At 48.3% G+C, this 16,500-nt stretch overlaps 1 protein-coding gene across 4 annotated transcripts in view; it reads left to right on the top strand.

Moving 5' to 3' along the window:
- GRAMD4 (GRAM domain containing 4) overlaps positions 1–16,500 on the top strand; it is an 87,976-nt gene that overhangs the window by 20,372 nt on the left and 51,104 nt on the right. The gene's annotated exons all lie outside the window — the stretch shown is intronic.

Raw genomic sequence — 16,500 nt, 5'->3', positions numbered from 1 at the left:
ACTGGAATGAGCCATGGAGACAGCTCGGGGGAATTGGATAATGTGAGCGGACGAGGGACACGGAGACCTTGCCTGGGCCCAGCACAGACCCCCGCCTGCCAGGTGGGCATGTGCAGATAATGGCAGAGGAGGAGAGCAGGGGAGGGCAGCCTGGCTGGCCCCCAACTCGAGCCAGCCAAAGGAGAAGCTGGTACTGCTTCACACCCATGGGCCGGGGGTACCCCTGCCTGCCCAAGGAGAGAAGGGGGCGGCTCAAGGGAAGCGGATGTCCAGGGAGGAGCAGGCCTAGACCATGGGGGAGAGGCTGTCTGTCTTGGCTAGAGTTCAAGCTGGAGGACCTTGGAGAGCTCCTAGGAAGCCTCCCTCCAGTCCTAGAGGACAAGAGCCTTACCCCCCCCACCCCCAGGCCCAGGGAGGAAATCGCAGCCGGGAATTCTGTGGAAGGCTTTCTAGTTCTTCTGCCATCAAATGAGATTCATAATTATAAAATGCTCAGCACAGTGCCTGGCACATGGGACATGCTATGTACATGTCAGCTGCTGTTACTGCTGCTGCTGTTCTAACTAGGGCTGTTTTCATCGCCTCTAGTTTAGCACTATGCATAAGTAGGACTTGGGGCTTCTGGGCAGCTTGGAGTGGACTGAGTCCTACCCTGTGATCTGGAGTCAGAGCTGGGGCAGGAGGGAGAAAGACCTTAGAACAAAGAACACAGAATGTCCAAGCTGGGAAGAACCTTAGAACATGAAATGCCAAAGAAGAGAGAGGCTTTAGAACAGGGGATGTCAGAGCTGGGAGGGAGCTCAGAACAGGGGATGTCAGAGCTGGGAGGGCCTTTGAACAGGGGATGTCAGAGCTGGGAGGGAGCTTAGAACAGGAGATGTCAGAGCTGGGAGGGAGCTTAGAACAGGGGATGTCAGAGATGGGAGGGAGCTTAGAACAGGGGATGTCAGAGCTGGGAGGGAGCTCAGAACAGGGGATGTCAGAGCTGGGAGGGAGCTTGGAACAGGGGATGTCAGAGTTGGGAAGGAGCTTAGAACAGGGGATGTCAGAGAAGAGTGAGACTTTAGAACAGAGAAGGTCAGAGCTAGAGGTGTCTTAGAACAGGGAATGTCAGAGCTGGGAGGGAGCTTAGAATAGGGGTTGTCAGAGCTGGGAGGGAGCTTAGAACAGGGGATGTCAGAGATGGGAGGGAGCTTGGAACAGGGTTTGTCAGAGCTGGGAGGGAGCTTAGAACAGGAGATGTCAGAGCTGGGAGGGAGCTTAGAACAGGGGATGTCAGAGATGGGAGGGAGCTTAGAACAGGGGATGTCAGAGCTGGGAGGGAGCTCAGAACAGGGGATGTCAGAGCTGGGAGGGAGCTTGGAACAGGGGATGTCAGAGTTGGGAAGGAGCTTAGAACAGGGGATGTCAGAGAAGAGTGAGACTTTAGAACAGAGAAGGTCAGAGCTAGAGGTGTCTTAGAACAGGGAATGTCAGAGCTGGGAGGGAGCTTAGAATAGGGGTTGTCAGAGCTGGGAGGGAGCTCAGAACAGGGGATGTCAGAGCTGAGAGGGAGCTCAGAACAGGGGATGTCAGTGCTGGGAGGGAGCTTAGAATAGGGGTTGTCAGAGCTGGGAGGGAGCTTAGAACAGGGGATGTCAGAGCTGGGAGGGAGCTTGGAACAGGGGATGTCAGAGCTGGGAGGGAGCTTGGAACAGGGGATGTCAGAGCTGGGAGGGAGCTTGGAACAGGGGATGTCAGAGCTGGGAGGGAGCTTAGAATAGGGGTTGTCAGTGCTGGGAGGGAGCTTAGAATAGGGGTTGTCAGAGCTGGGAGGGAGCTCAGAACAGGGGATGTCAGTGCTGGGAGGGAGCTTAGAATAGGGGTTGTCAGAGCTGGGAGGGAGCTTAGAACAGGGGATGTCAGAGCTGAGAGGGAGCTCAGAACAGGGGATGTCAGTGCTGGGAGGGAGCTTAGAATAGGGGTTGTCAGAGCTGGGAGGGAGCTTGGAACAGGGTTTGTCAGAGCTGGGGGGAACCTTAGACCATGAAATTCCAGGGAAGAGAGAGACTTTAGAACAGGGAAGGTCAGAGCTGGAGGGGCCTTGGAATACAGATCAGAGACTATTATAGGTGCATGGTGGGTATGTAATGTGTTTGAGAAATGAAAAGTGGGCCAAGTCCACATAGGAGTCATACCAGGCCTCCTTCCTAAGGATTGGTGATGAGCTCCCCATCTCTAGAGGTCTTCAAGGAGTGTCTCGCTGATCGCCAGTCAGGATGGCACCCATGGGATTTTTCAGTTAACCCTGGGTGCCCTGTGAGCTCCCTCAGAGGGACTAGCCCCGAGAGTCTAGGATTTTGTCGTTTCCAGCCCTCTGTTTTGTGTCCTGTCTGTGTGGCATATCATGGAAAGAGCTGGCCAGAATGCCAGAGCAGGAGGCTCGGGTGTGCCCAGCATCCCAGATCCAGCCTGTTGCCAAGTCTTGCTGGTGCTGACTTTGCAGCTCTTGCCTTCGTCCCTTTCTCTTCCCTTACATAGCCACTGCCCCAGTTCTTGGCCATCACCTCCCAGCTGGACGACTGTATTGGGCTTCTCCTCATGTCTCCAGCCTCCAGCCTCTCTCCACTCCATTCTTCTTTCGGCTCCCAAAGGGGTTTTCCTGCAGGGCTGTCCCGACTAGGGGCTGCTCAGGACCCTCCCATGCATCCCTGTTGCTTCAGTGATAAAATAGAAACTCCTCAGTTTGCCACTTACAGCCCTTCACGTCTCTCTCGGCGGGCACCAGAGCTCTGCCCCATCCCTGCGGGGCATGCTCTCCTGCCTGCTGCCCCCCTTCACCTCCCAGCTCTGTCACCTTCTCCCTGGCCCCTGGGAGCTGGCCTGTCTGTGAGGCCAGGGACGGCTTCCTTTGTTTCTGTGACTGAGTAGATGTCGCTGGATTGAGTTGGATCTTAGTGAATCTGCTTTAACGAACAGATAAGAACAATCCCGGAGGACTCCACACATTCTAGTCCAACTCCAAAGTGAACACAGAAGTCCCTGCGCAGTGTGGGATCAGCTCAGGTGAATGGAGCTGATGACCAGTCATCCGGGGAGGCCATTTGGGCATCAGAGGAGCAAGCGCTAGGATGGGCGAGAGGCCACCTTGGACGCTTGCTCCTTCTGCTCTCTTAATCTCCTCGGCGTCCTTATCTGGACAGGATGGAGCCCTGCAGCGCCACCTCCAACAAGGTCGTCTGGCTAAAGTGAAAGTGTTCCTGGGTTTAGAGGGAAAGCAAGACCTGAGTTCAAATGCGCCCTCAGCCACCTAGCTTTGGCACCATAGTTCACCTTTGCCTGCCTCAGTTTTCTCATTCGTAAAATGGGGTAATAATAGCTCCCACCTCCCACGGTCTTGTGAGGATCCAGTGAGAGCCTGTTTGTAAACCTTCTCTACAAACCTTCCAGCTGCATCAGCGCTGTCTGTCATTCTTTTGTTGTCATTTGGCACAGAGGCATGGGAAGGGTATCGCTGGGTGTGACCCGACTGCATGCCCTGGTAGACTCTGATCTGATCCCGGGAGGGGCTCCAGGCACAATAGCTGTGGGTCTGTTGGATGAATAAATGAGCCCTGTGTTACAGAAGAGGAAACAGAGTCTGGGGGGGCTTTTGGTAGAGAGAGGCCAGTGGAGGCTGAGGTGCAGGCAGCCCTGCTCTTTGGTGTTGTGGGATTGTATTGGTCTGGCTCTGACTGGACCCCTTTCCTCCCCACCGCACCCCACCCTCATCCCTAGGGAAGGAGACGTTGATGAGAGCTGGGGTCCGATTCAGCCCGGTGCCACCTGGCGAGCTTGTTTCTGCTGCTGTGCTCGCTGGTGCTGGGTAAGGTCACCTTGGGTGTGCAGTGAATTTGCTGGGCAGTCCCTTTCTCATCGATCTGCAGAGGGCCAATGGGGCCCCTGGGCACAGCAGCAGGACCGAGTCAGAATTAGCAGTGTCAGAGTGATGGGGTTTAGAGTTAAGGACTCCCAAAGAGAGGAGCTATTGAGGTGGGAAGGAGTGGTGTGCTCTTAGCAGGCGCCCTGCTCACAGTAGGTCCAGAAATATTTGTTTAGTGAATAAAGAAATGCAGAGGGGGCAAGGTCAGTGCTGGGTGAATGGGTGGGTACAGAGGGGGGCATGGTCAGTGCTGGGTGAAGTCACTTGGACATTTGCAAAGCATGCTTATGCATGCCCAGTCTGTTTTTAGGGGCTGTACAGGTAGCAGATCCCCAGGACAGCAGCAGGACCACTGGATTTAACTCAGGGAATGAGGGGTGGACTTTAGAAGGAAAGCTGTTCCTGTGTCAGGACCAAGGGTCAATGGAAAAAAGGATCATTTCCCTTTATGGCCTGGCCACTGGTGTGGGGCACTTGGCAGACAAGCCTGGGCTTGGGAGGCAGCAGGCTCGGAGTCTAGACTGGCTCTGCCCCAGACTGTGGCCTCTCTCCCCATCAGGATGATGGAGAATCTGTGGAGTCTGGGAGAGAAAACATTTGAGGTTAGATGAGCTGGCCTGCAATTCTGCCTCCTCACATTCCCCACTGTGTGAGCTTACCTAAGTTTTTTGCCATCTTTCCTCATCCATATGACAACTAGCCTGGTGATGGTGGAAAGGAGGACTCTGGGTCATGGGGCCTGACCAGGAATCCTGGCCCTGATGCTTCCTGCCTGGGCGGCTTGAGGGAAGTCACTTTCCCACTCTGGGGCTCCTGCCCTTTCCATAGCTGTAAATTGTGGGAGTTAGATTAGTTAGACCTTGTCTGGCTTTGGGGCTGGACTGCCAAGAGTCAGAGGCCAGAGGCTGCAACTGGTAGAAGTGGGAGCAAAGTTACCTAAGGCAGTTGTAAGAGGGACAGAGTGGGAGGGAACCAGAGACCACCCCTTCTGCCTGACTCAGCCCCTGTCCACATTGTGTCAATAAAATTGGATATTATCCATGTGGAAAAAACCACGGGGGTTCAGTTTTGCTATTTCTTTCACCAAGTTAATGCATTTTAAATTTTTTTCTTATTTATTTTTTAACATTCATTTCTTACAAATTTCGAGTTCTGAATTCTTTCCCTGTCCCCCAACCTTCCCCTACCCATTGTGAAGGCAAGAAATATATCACTTATATGTATGAAATTATGCAAAACATATCCTCATTAGCCATGTTATTAAAAAAACACAAGAAAAATAAAGTGAAAAAATTATGCTTTAATCTGCACTCAGACTCCATCAGTTCTCTCGAGAGGTCAGTCGAGCGTTTTTCATCCTAAGTCCTTCAGAACTGTCTTAGACCATTTTCTTTCTGAGAAGAGCTGAGCCATTCGCAGTTGTTCATCGTACAGTGTTGCTGTTACTGTGTACAACGTTCTCCTCACTTCGCTTTGCATCGGTTCATGAAAGTCTTCCAAGGTTTTTCTGAAATCATCCTGCTTGTCATTTCTTCTGGCACAATAATATACCATCACAATCATGTACCACAGCTTGTTCAGCCATTCTCCAATGGATGGGCATCCTCTCAATTTCTAGTTTTTTGCCAACACAAAAAGAGCTGCTATAAATATTTTTGTACATAGTGGTCTTTTCCCTTTTTCTTTGATCTCTTTGGGATACAGACGTAGTAGTGGTATGGCTGGGTCAAAGGGTATGCACAGTTTTATAGCCCTTTGGGCTTAGTGCCAAATTGCTTTCCAGAATGGTTGGATCAGTTCACAGCTCCACCAGCCGTGTATTAGTGTCCCAATTCCCCCATGTTCCCTCCAACACTTGTCATTTTCCTTTTTCGCCATATTAGCCAATCTGTTAGATGTAGTTTTAATGTGCATTTCTCTAATGAATAGTGATTTAGATCATTTTTCATATGACTATAGGTAGCTTTGATTTCTTCTTCTGAAAACTGTTTGTAACTACCGGTTCATATCCTTTGACTACTTATCAATTGGGGATTAACTCATGTTCTTATAAATTTGACTTAGTTCCCTATATATTTGAGAAATGAGGCCTTTATCAGAAGTGCTTGTGGTAAAAATTCCCAGCTTTCTCCTTTCCTTCTAATCTTGACTGCATTGGTTGTTTTTAATTTAATGTAATTAAAATTATCCACTTTAATTCCCGTGATACTGTCTCTTGTTTGGTCAAAAATTCTTCCCTTAATAGATCTGACAAGTAAAATTTTCCATGCTCCCATAATTTGTTATAATATCGCCCTTCATGTCTAAATCACATATCTGTTTTGACCATATTTTGGTATATGGTGTGAGATGTTGTTCTATGCCTAATTTCTTCCAAACTGCTTTCCAGTTTCCCCAGCAATTTTTATCACATGTTGAGATCTTGTTCCGAAAACTTGGATCTTTGGATTTACCAAACACTAGATTACTATGGTCATTTACTAGTATGATTGTGAACCTAATCTGTTCCACTGATCAGCCTTTCTATTTCCTAGTCAGTACCGATTTGTTTTCATGATTACTACTTGTAATAAGAGATCCGGCACAACAAGGCCACCTCCCTTCACATTTTTTTCATTAATTCTCTTGATATTCTGGACCTTTTGTTCTTCCAGGTCAACTTTGCTAGCTATGGCAGTAAGAGAAGAAAAAGAAATTGAAGGAATGAGAATAGGCAAGGAGGAAACAAAACTATCATGCTTCGCGTATTTTTCCTAGCGCTATAAAATGTTTTTTAGTATTTTGATTGGCATGGCACTGAATAAGTAAATTAATTTAGATAGAATTGCCATTTTTGTTATATTGGCTTGGGCTAACTATGAGCAACGAACATTTCTCTGTCTTTATTTTTATGAAAAGTGTTAAGTGTTTGTGTTCAGATAGTTCCTGGGTTTGTCTTGGCAGGTACTCTCAAGTATTTTATATTGTCCGCAGTTATTTTAAATGGAATTTCTCTATCTCTTCCTGTCTTGGCAATATATAGAAATGCTGATATGTGTATAGGTTTATTTTGTATCCTGCAGCCTTGCTAAAGTGGTTAAGTATTTCTGAGTTTTTTTAGTTGATTCTCTGGATTCTCCAAGTACACTATCATATTGTATGCAAAGCACGATAGTTTTGTTTCCTCCTTGCCCATTCTAATTCCTTCAATTTCTTTTTCTTCTCTTACTGCCATAGCTAGCATTTCTGGTACAATATTCAACAATAGTTGTGATAATAGGCTTCTTTGCTTCATCCCTGATCTTACTGGGAAGGTGTCTAACTTATCTCCATTACAGATAATGCTTGCTGTTGGTTTTAGATAGATATTCCTTACCATTTTAAGGAAAGCTCCATTTATTCATATGCTTTCTAGTGTGTGTGTGTTTTTAAATAGGAATGAATAATGTATTTTGTCAAAAACTTTCTCTGAATCTTTTGAGGTGATTGTATGATTTCTTGTTTTTGTTATTGATATGGTCAGTTATGCTTACAGTTTTCCTAATATTGAACCATTCCTGGGCATTCCTGGTATAAATCTCACCAGGTGATAGTGTATGATCTTTGTGATATATTACTGTAATCTCCTTGCTAGCATTTTTTTTTAATTTTTGCATCAATGTTCATTAGGGAAATTGGTCCATAGTTTTCTTTCTGTGTTTTTACTCTTCTTGGTTTAGGTATCAGCACCATATTTGTGTCATAAAGGAATTTGATAGGGCTCTGTCTTTGCCCATTTTTCCAAATAGTTTATATAGTATTGGAATTAATTGTTCTGTAAATGTTTGGTAGGATCCACTTGTGAATCCATCTGGTGCTGGGGATTTTTTGTTAGGGAGCTCATTTATGGTTTGTTCCATTTCTTTTTACAAGATAGGGTCATTTTAAGTATTCTCTTTCCTCTGTTAATCTATGCTTCCATTTCACTTAGATCATCAGATTTATTGGCGTATAATTGGGCAAAATAGCTTCTACAAATTGCTTTAGTTTTTTAAAATTGCTTTAATTTCATTATCCTTGGTGATGCATTTACCCTTTTTATTTTTGATACTGGTAATTTGGTTTTCTTTATGTTTTTAAATCAAATTAGCCAATGATTTATCTACTTTATTGTTTCTCCCCCCCCCCCAAAAAAAAACCAGCTCCTTGTTCTATTTACTAGTTTAGTGGATTCTTTTTTTATTTTCAATTTTATTAACCTCTCCTTTGATTTTCAGGATTTCCCATTTGGTGTTTTATTAGGAATTTAAAATTTGTTCTTTTCCTAGTTTTTAAAATTGCATGCGAGATTTGTTGATCTGTTCTTTCTCTATTTTATTGATGTAAGTGTTTAGAGATATAAGTTTTCCCCCAAGTACTGCTTTGGCTACATCCCACAAATTTTGATATTTGGCTCATTGTTGTCATTCTCTTTAATGAAATTATTTATAATTTCTATGATTTATTCTTTGACCCACTCATTCTTTAGGATTAGATTATTTAGTTTCCAGTTAATTTTTAATCTGTTTCCATAGCCCTTTATTGAAGGTAATTTTTATTGCATTATGGTCTGAAAAGGATGTATTTAGTGTTTCTGGTTTGTTTGGTTTTTTGCATTTGTTTATGAGTTTTTTAATGCCCTAATACATGGTCAATTTTTGTGATGGCATGACATACAGCTGAGAAAAAGGTAAGCTCTTTTCTATTGCCATTCAATTTTCTCCAGAGATCTATCATATCTAACTATTCTAAAATTCTACTTTTCTCCTTAACTTCTTTTTTATTTATTTTATGGTTAGATTTATCTAGCTCTAAAAGGGGAAAGTTGAAGTTTCACACTAATATAGTTTTACTATTTCCTCCTTTAACTTTTCTTTTAAGAGTTTGGATGCTATGCCATATGGTGAATATATGTTTAGTATTGATATTACTTCATTGTCTATGGTATCATTTCAGAAAATGCAGTTTCCCTGTTTATCTCTTTTAACTAGGTCTGTTTTTGCTTTTGCTTTGTCTGAGATCATGATTGTTACCCCTGTCTTTTTTTACTTCAGCTGAAGCATAACAGATTCTGCTCGAGCCCCTTATTTTTACTCTGTGTTTATCTCTCCGTTTCAAATGTATTTCTTGGAAACAACATACTGTTGGATTCTGGTTTCTAATCCATTCTTCTATCTGCTTCTGTTTTATGGGTGAATTCAACCCATTCACATTCACAGTTATGATGCCTAATTATATATTCCCCTCCATCCTATTTTTCCCTCATTTATCTTTTTCTTTCTCTTTTTACCCTGTCCCTCCTCAAAAGTCTGTTTTGCTTCTGACAATTGCCTCCTTTAATCTTCCCTTCCTTCTATCAGCCCCCTTCCACTTCTCTTATACTGTTCCCTCCTACTCACCTGTTGGGTGAGCTATATTCCTATACCCAATTGAGTATGTATGTTATTCCCTCTTTGAATCAACCCTGATGAGACTGATGTTCGAGCTTTGCACGCTATCCCTCCCCCTCCCCCATTTTCCCCTCCATTGTAAAAACTCCTCCTTATATCTATTTCATGTAAGAAAATTTCCCCCTTTTACCTCTCCCTTCCCTTATCTCCCAGGGCATCTTTTTCTTACCCCTTATTTTTTTGGGGTTGGAGGGAAATCATCCCTTCATGGTCAGCTCACACCCATGCCCTCTGTCTTTGTATATACCTTCTGACTGCCCTAGTAATCATAAAGTTCTTAGGAGTTTCAAGTATCATCTTCTCATATAGGAACATATACAGTTTGACCATATTAAATCTCTTATGATTTCTCTTTCATATTTACCTTTTTATGCTTCTCTTGAGTCTTATGTTTGAATGTCAGATTTTCTATTTGGCTTTGCTCTTTTCGTCAGGAATGCTTGAAAGTCCTCTATTTCATTAAATATCCATTTTAAGCTTTGAAGGATTATACTTTGTTGTCCTGGGTAGGCTTTCCTTGGTCATATTCCTAGCTCCTTTGTGTTTTGGAACATCATATTCCAAGCCCTCTGCTCCTTTAATGTGGAAGCTGCTAAACCTTGTGTGATCCTGATTGTGGCTCCACAACATTTGAATTGTTTCTTTCTGGATCCTTGAAGTATTTTCTCTTTGACCTGGGAGCTCTGAAATTTGGCTATAGATATTCCTGGGAGTTTTCATTTTGAGATCTCTTTTAGAAGGCACTTGGCGGATTCTTTCTATTTCTATTTTATCTTCTGGTTCTAGGATATCAGGATAGCTTTCCTTGATAATTTCTTGAAAGATGAAGTCTAGGCTCTTTTTTTATATCATGGTTTTCAGGTAGGCCAATAATTCTTAAATAATCTCTCCTTGATCTATTTTTCCAGGTCATCCCCCCTACCCTCCATGAGATAGCTCTTATTTTCTTCTTCTTTTTTCTATTCTTTTTCCTTTGTTTATTGTTTCTTGATGTTTATGGAGTCATTGGCTTCCACTTCCTCAATTCTAGCTCTAATTCTGTGAGCTTTTGTACCTCTTACCATTTTGCCAATTCTGTTTTCTAAGGTGTTTTTTTCTTCAGTATTTTTGTGCCTCCTTTGATAGTTTTCTTGCATCACTCTCATTTTTTTCCAATTATTCCCCAACTTTTCTTCTTTAATTTTTAAAATCCCTCTTAAGCTCTCTCAGGAACTCTTGTTGGGCATGTGTCCTAATCACGTTTATCTTCGAGGCTTTGTAGCCGTCTTGACAGCAGTATCTTCTGAGTTTGTATCTTGATCTTCCCTGTCACCAGAATAGCTTTTTATGGTCACCTTCTTTTTTGGTTGTATGCTCATTTTTCCATCCTATTTCTTGACTTTAAACATTATGTCAAAGTTGGGCTCTGCTCTTGGGCTGGAGGGGGCGCTGTCCTAGGCTTTGGGTTTCTGCTGCTGTCAGAGATAGTTCTGGGCATCTGTAAGTCTTCGGTATTTTCACAGTGGCAGGATGTTAGGAGAGGTGTGGCCCCTGCTCTCCTGGCCTGCTTGAGTCTTTACCCGGGAAGAGACCTTGCCCCCCAGCCACAAATGCTAGTGCCCCTATTGGCCCTGAAACTTTGACCTGAGATCACATATGGACCACGCAACAAGGTCCTGCACCTCATGCCAGCAAAGCCTCCCCTGTAGTCTCTTTCTGACCAGTTGTCTGAGGTTTACCGTATCTGGCCTCCTGAAGCTGCCGCTTCTGCTGTCACAGCCACCTCTAAGGACTGCTAAAGAGGGGGAAACGAAGGCCCAGAAAAGTGAAGTGACTTGCTCAAGGTCACTCTTAGCCAGGCCCCCTTGACTCCAGAGCCGCCGGCCTTGACGCTGCTGTTTCCATCTTGACTGAAACTGGGTCTTTGTAGGGGATCCATGGTGGTGGTCATGAGATGGATTCCCCACCCGTAGGGGAAGAGTAGGCAGGCCTGTCACAAGAAGTCTGCAAGGCTTCCTTGGAGTCCTTTAGCTTCCTCAGCCTGGAGCAGATGAGAAAGAAGAGAGGGCCCTTTTTCCGCTCTGAAGGATGAGGTGAAGCCAGGCCCTTCTGGATGCTCTCCCAGCCAGCAATGAGGTGGTATCGCTTTCAGAGACATTTTTTTAGTCACCCCCCCCAATCTCCCTCCCCACTCCATCCCACCCCCAACATCTGGGTGGAGGGTGCTGTCCAGCTCAGACTGGCCTGCTCCCAGCTGTTTCTTTGGTTGGACAGGAAGAGAGAGACTTTCACCTCTGTGGGCTGGGCCTGAGTCTTTTGCCGGCTGGGCCTGGGTCTTTTGCCCTGCTCTTTCATTCATTCATTAAACTCCCTACTCGGTGTCAGGGACTGTGGGGAGAAGACAAGTATCCCTCAGCCTGTCCCCAGGATAGGCATAGGGACCAGAGCAAGGGGGCTTCCATCAGTGGGGACGGGCTGTGGCTGTGCCCCCTAGAGTTTCTGAGGGCCCTGAGCAGGCGAGGGGCGATCCCAGGTTCACAGGGCCAGTGTGGACCAAAAGCAGGGCTCAAAGTCAGACCTTCCTTAACCGCTGTGCCCAATGAGCACCTCTTGGGATTCCCTGCTGGAAGATACATGATCGTGGGTGAGGAAGCAGACCTGCAGACCTACAGCAGACCCGCTTCCTTTGGTGGAGGAGACAGTTCATCATTCATTGGAAGGTGACTCAGCTGCCATGGAGTCCCACCTGCATTTTATCCATGAGGACTGGAGACATGGGGATGGGATGGGACTTGCTAAAGGTCCCTTGTGTAATAAATGGCCCCTCTGGGCCTTGCATCCAGGCCCTCAGGGGCTGTGATCACATGCACCCCAATTGTGTGTGTGTGTGTGTGTGTCTGTCTGTCTGTCTGTGCGTACTCAGAAATGACACGTGTGGATGTCACCAAAGAGACCCAAAAGAAGAATTATGTAAAGGATGAGCACTGTTTTCCATGTTGTTGATTAACGGCACAAAAGCCACTTTTGCTCTTACAGAAGGAGGCTGTGGCAGAGGAATCCCCCAGGTCGTGGTTAGCACCTCCTCATTCAGCTGGAACCTGGAGGCAGCCTCCCAGGTGTCTGCTGGAGACCTGGCCAGGAGAGCCTTGGGGTGGGGCAGCCTGGGCAGGATGCAGCTTCTCTGGGTGGCCGCCCACCAGACCCAGGGCAGCAAACCAAAGGAACCTGTCCTTGACTCCCTTAGCAGGAAGTGCCCTGCTCCCACCGGGTGTGGGTGGGGTGCTTGCTGGGGGCACGGCTGTCCCACCTTCCTTGCCTGCCCACAATGAAATGTTTTAGTTGTTTTCATATGAGTGGGAGGGAGGGGAAGTGAGTCATAAAAAGTCTGGAAAGGAAGAAGGGGCAGCTGTGAAGTGCTTTGAGTCAGACAGCCCAGTTCCCACTGGTCCCCTGCAGGTACTAGGGAGCCACGGAGGATATGGGGGGCACTACAGCCTTCCAAACCCACCACAGACATTCAGTCTTCCAAGGCAGCCTCTGGAGCTTCTAGGCTTTGGCTCAAGCTGGAGGGGCCTGAGTCTGAATCCTCACATCAACCTGAAAGTTTGGTTAAAAGAGGCAAACAGACTCGGTGGTATATGAATTCAGACTGTTTGTTCCCTTAAAGCTAGTTAATACATGTATACGTGGAGCCAGAGCTCTGGTTCTCACTGCCTGATAAAAAGAAAGAGAAGGCTTACCTGCATTTTAGAGCAATCTGTGTCCCTCACATTTATGATCTCCATATGTGTTTAACCGTTGCATGAGAAGGGAATTTTTGTAATTGAGTAGGTTGTAAATACAATAAGAGAGTTGACAAAGCGTCAATTGAAATTCCAGCCCAGGATGTGTGTGTTTCCTTTACCATTAACAACGCAACATGTGTCCATGTGTTCTGGACATAGCATACATCCGTGAAATACTTCGATAAGAAAAGTCCAATTTTCAAGGTAGTGTCTTGGGTTAAGGTGCCTCACCCTCAAGAGAGCAAGGCTCTTGGCTTCATCTGGCCTTGGAGTTGGTGGCACAGGAAGGGGCAGTCTCTGGGTTCACTCAGAAGAGCATGTCTGTTAGGCCCAGGGTGCTTCTTGTGCTTGACTAGTGCAGGCTTCGGCCCTTATTCAATATCATTCACAAGCCCAGGGGGAAGCTGTTGGGAATATTTTGATGCCAGGACAGGGCGGCAGCGGGCTCTGGGGTTACAGGATGTGGGTTCAAGGCCTGCCTCTGATGTTTACGGCCAGTGTGACCTTGGACAAGTCATTAAACTCCTGGGTTGGATTGAGGGGCCTCCCAGCCCCCGAACCCTGTGATCCTCTAGCAAGGTCTTCACTTCTGCTGAATGGCAGCACTTGTAGGCGCCTTCGAGACACCGAGTCTGACCTCATCTTGTTGGGGTGGAAACAGAGGCCAGGGAGAGGGGCTGAGCCAGGCAAGGACCCCAATGCCAGACTGGGACCAGCTGTCTCTCTCGGAGCTGGGCGGAGGCATGACCACCAGACAATTTTGGGGGGTGGGCCTTAACCTTGGGGTGCAGCCAGGAAAGGTCACCTGTCACATGAGGTTTTAGAGCTTGATTTCTTAGGAAGCCAGGGAGGTGACAGGGTGGGGAGAGGCGGGCTGGTCTGCAGGGCAGTGAGGGCCGGCTGCTTACAGGGCTGGATAGGGGAGGTTTTGAATGCCGAGCAAAGGAGTGAATAGTCTGGTCGCAGGGGTCACAGGGAGCCATCAGAGCTTCTGGAGCAGGGCGGTGCCATGGACGGGGCAGCTCTCACTCGAGCAGCCGTGGGAGCTCCTGACCAGGAGGGAGCTCTGACCTGGGGTAGTGGCAGCAGCTACAGGATTCCTTTTCTGCCCAAGTCAGTCTGGGGCCTCCTAGAATGTGGTGCTTGATTAAGCACTGTGCCAGGTACCTTCCAGTCATCTCATTGGTTCTCACAACAACTCTGGGAGACAGGTCCTATTATTTTCCCTGTTTGACAGAAAGGGAAACTGAGGCAAACACAGGATCACACAGCTAACAAGTGTCTCAGGCCAAATTTGAACTCAGGCCTTCCTGACTCTGTCCACTGCACCACTGAGTTGCCGCTGTTTGTATAAAATGAAGTGGGGTACACTCTCAGGCCCCTACCTGGGGTCCCCTGAGCCTCTCTGGGCCTGTTTCCCCTAAGGGCCCTGAGTGCTCCTGGAATTCTTTCTGGGCTAGAGCTCCCCACTTGGGCCTTCTCATCGAGCAGGAAGTTTGGTTTGGGGGCCTGCGAAGCCCCAACCTGCTCCAAAGCCTGTGGTGAGGGGTGAGCGTAAGGGCCGTCCCCTACCTGCTCTCAGGCCCCTGCCCCCCGGGCTCTTGGCACTGGTCCCTGTCCCCCTCCATCTTTTATGAGTGGGGGGAACAGAGGCCCTGCCTCACGGAGAGGAAGCTGAGGCTTTGATGAGGCATGAGCTCCTTGCTGTCAGCTGGGTGGGGTGAGGCAGGGAAGGACCGTGGACCAACCATCGCAGGAAGGACTGCTCAGAGGTGGCTCGCCCTGTCCTGAGGGTGCCCTGAGAGCAGAGCCTGCCAAGTGGTGGCTTTGGTGATGAGCCTCCCAGCCAGGGCCAGGGGGTCCCCAAGCCCTCCCTCAGACTGGAGGTGGAGCCATGGCTCCCTGCAGCCAGCGGCACGGTCTTGGGGACACTCCTAAGATGGTCAGACCCCAGGCCTCAAGCTGGGAGGACTGGACCCTAGAGGTTTTCTGGAGAGGAAATCAAGGCCAACGCAGTGAAGTCAACTGTTGGAGGCCACACGCTCGGTGTTTAATTGATTGAGAGGGGAACATTCTGAGTGCTCGGTTGTGGGTGGGGGCTGGGGGTGGGCCAGGCTGGCAGGAAGCCACTGCCGCCCTGCTGCCGCTGTCACCTCCACCTCCTTTCCCCTGCTGCTGCGGTTTGAGCTGAAGCCTCCTTCCCTGTCTCCTGGCTGGGCTTTCCTCCCAGGGGGCCCATCTGGTGCCTCGTGGAGCCCTGTGGGGAGATCTCGGGCAGGCCACTCCCTGCACTGGCCACGTTCCTGGCTGCAGAGCGTTGGTGGCCCTGCCGTGGAATGCCAGAGGTAGCCAGCTTGCCAGCCGGGCCGGCGGCTTCCCCCAGGGTCTCTGTTCTCACCCACTAAACATCTGGACTGTTTGCTTTCTGGAATTGAGTTAGGAAGGCTGCCATCCCCATGAGAGCCGGGCCTTCCTCCAGGGGATGCTTCCCATCCCCTCCCACGTTGCCCCAGCCAGCCATCTGGGGTCTCATAGTGAGTGCTGGTGATTCCCCCAGACTTCCCAGGGATGGCAGCTCAGCCCAGGGGGAGCTACCAGCTGAAGCAGCAGCAAGTTAAGGAGAGAGGCTTGGCCCAGGTGTCTCCTGACCCGTCAAGTTGTGTTGTGTCATGGAAAAAGCCCTGGGGAAGAGCCAGAAGGACGTGGAAATTATCTAGCCCCTCCCCAAATGAGGACACTTAGGCCTGGAGTGGCAAGGGCCCGGCACCCTGCTGAATTTGGTGTTGGGAAGACTTTGGTCCCTGTGACCCTGGACAAGTCACCGCCTCTCTGGGCTTCACTTTGCTCACCTGTAAAGTGGGCTGGGGAGAGTTTTGATAACCTGAGATCCCTCCAGCCAGAGATCTAGAACCTGTGCCCCCAGGGTCCTCGAGCCCTACAGACCCTGCTTGTCTGTATTTTGTGAGCCCCACAAAATTTCAGGTCTGGGCCGATGTCCTGATGGGCCCCCAGAGAGCCTGAGCTCAGAGCCCTTTCCAGATGCACTCTTGGTCTCCATGGTTGTCCTGCTGTGGTCAAGGAGGCCCGGGGGAGAGGGTCAGGGCAGGCCTGCAGAGGCTTGGGTGGGGCTAAGCAGTCAGAGAGATGGCTAGGGGGCCAGAGAGGACCTTCGAGGCCACTGTGGCCAAACTTCTATTGTACAGAGAGGGAAACTGAGTCTTAGAGACAGGAATTGACCTGGCTCTCACAAGCAGTAGGCATCCGAGTGGGACATGAGCACAGGCCTCCTAACTCCAAGGCTAGTGCTCGGCTGCGCCAGCTTCCGGGCTTGGAGATCAGAGAAAGTGATGGGGGGGGTAGAGAGACTGGGCACTGGGGAGGAAGAGGA

This window comes from Trichosurus vulpecula, chromosome 5 (assembly GCF_011100635.1).
Source record: "Trichosurus vulpecula isolate mTriVul1 chromosome 5, mTriVul1.pri, whole genome shotgun sequence".
NCBI classification, from domain to species: domain Eukaryota; kingdom Metazoa; phylum Chordata; class Mammalia; order Diprotodontia; family Phalangeridae; genus Trichosurus; species Trichosurus vulpecula.
This window is presented reverse-complemented; position numbering and strand designations above follow the sequence as displayed.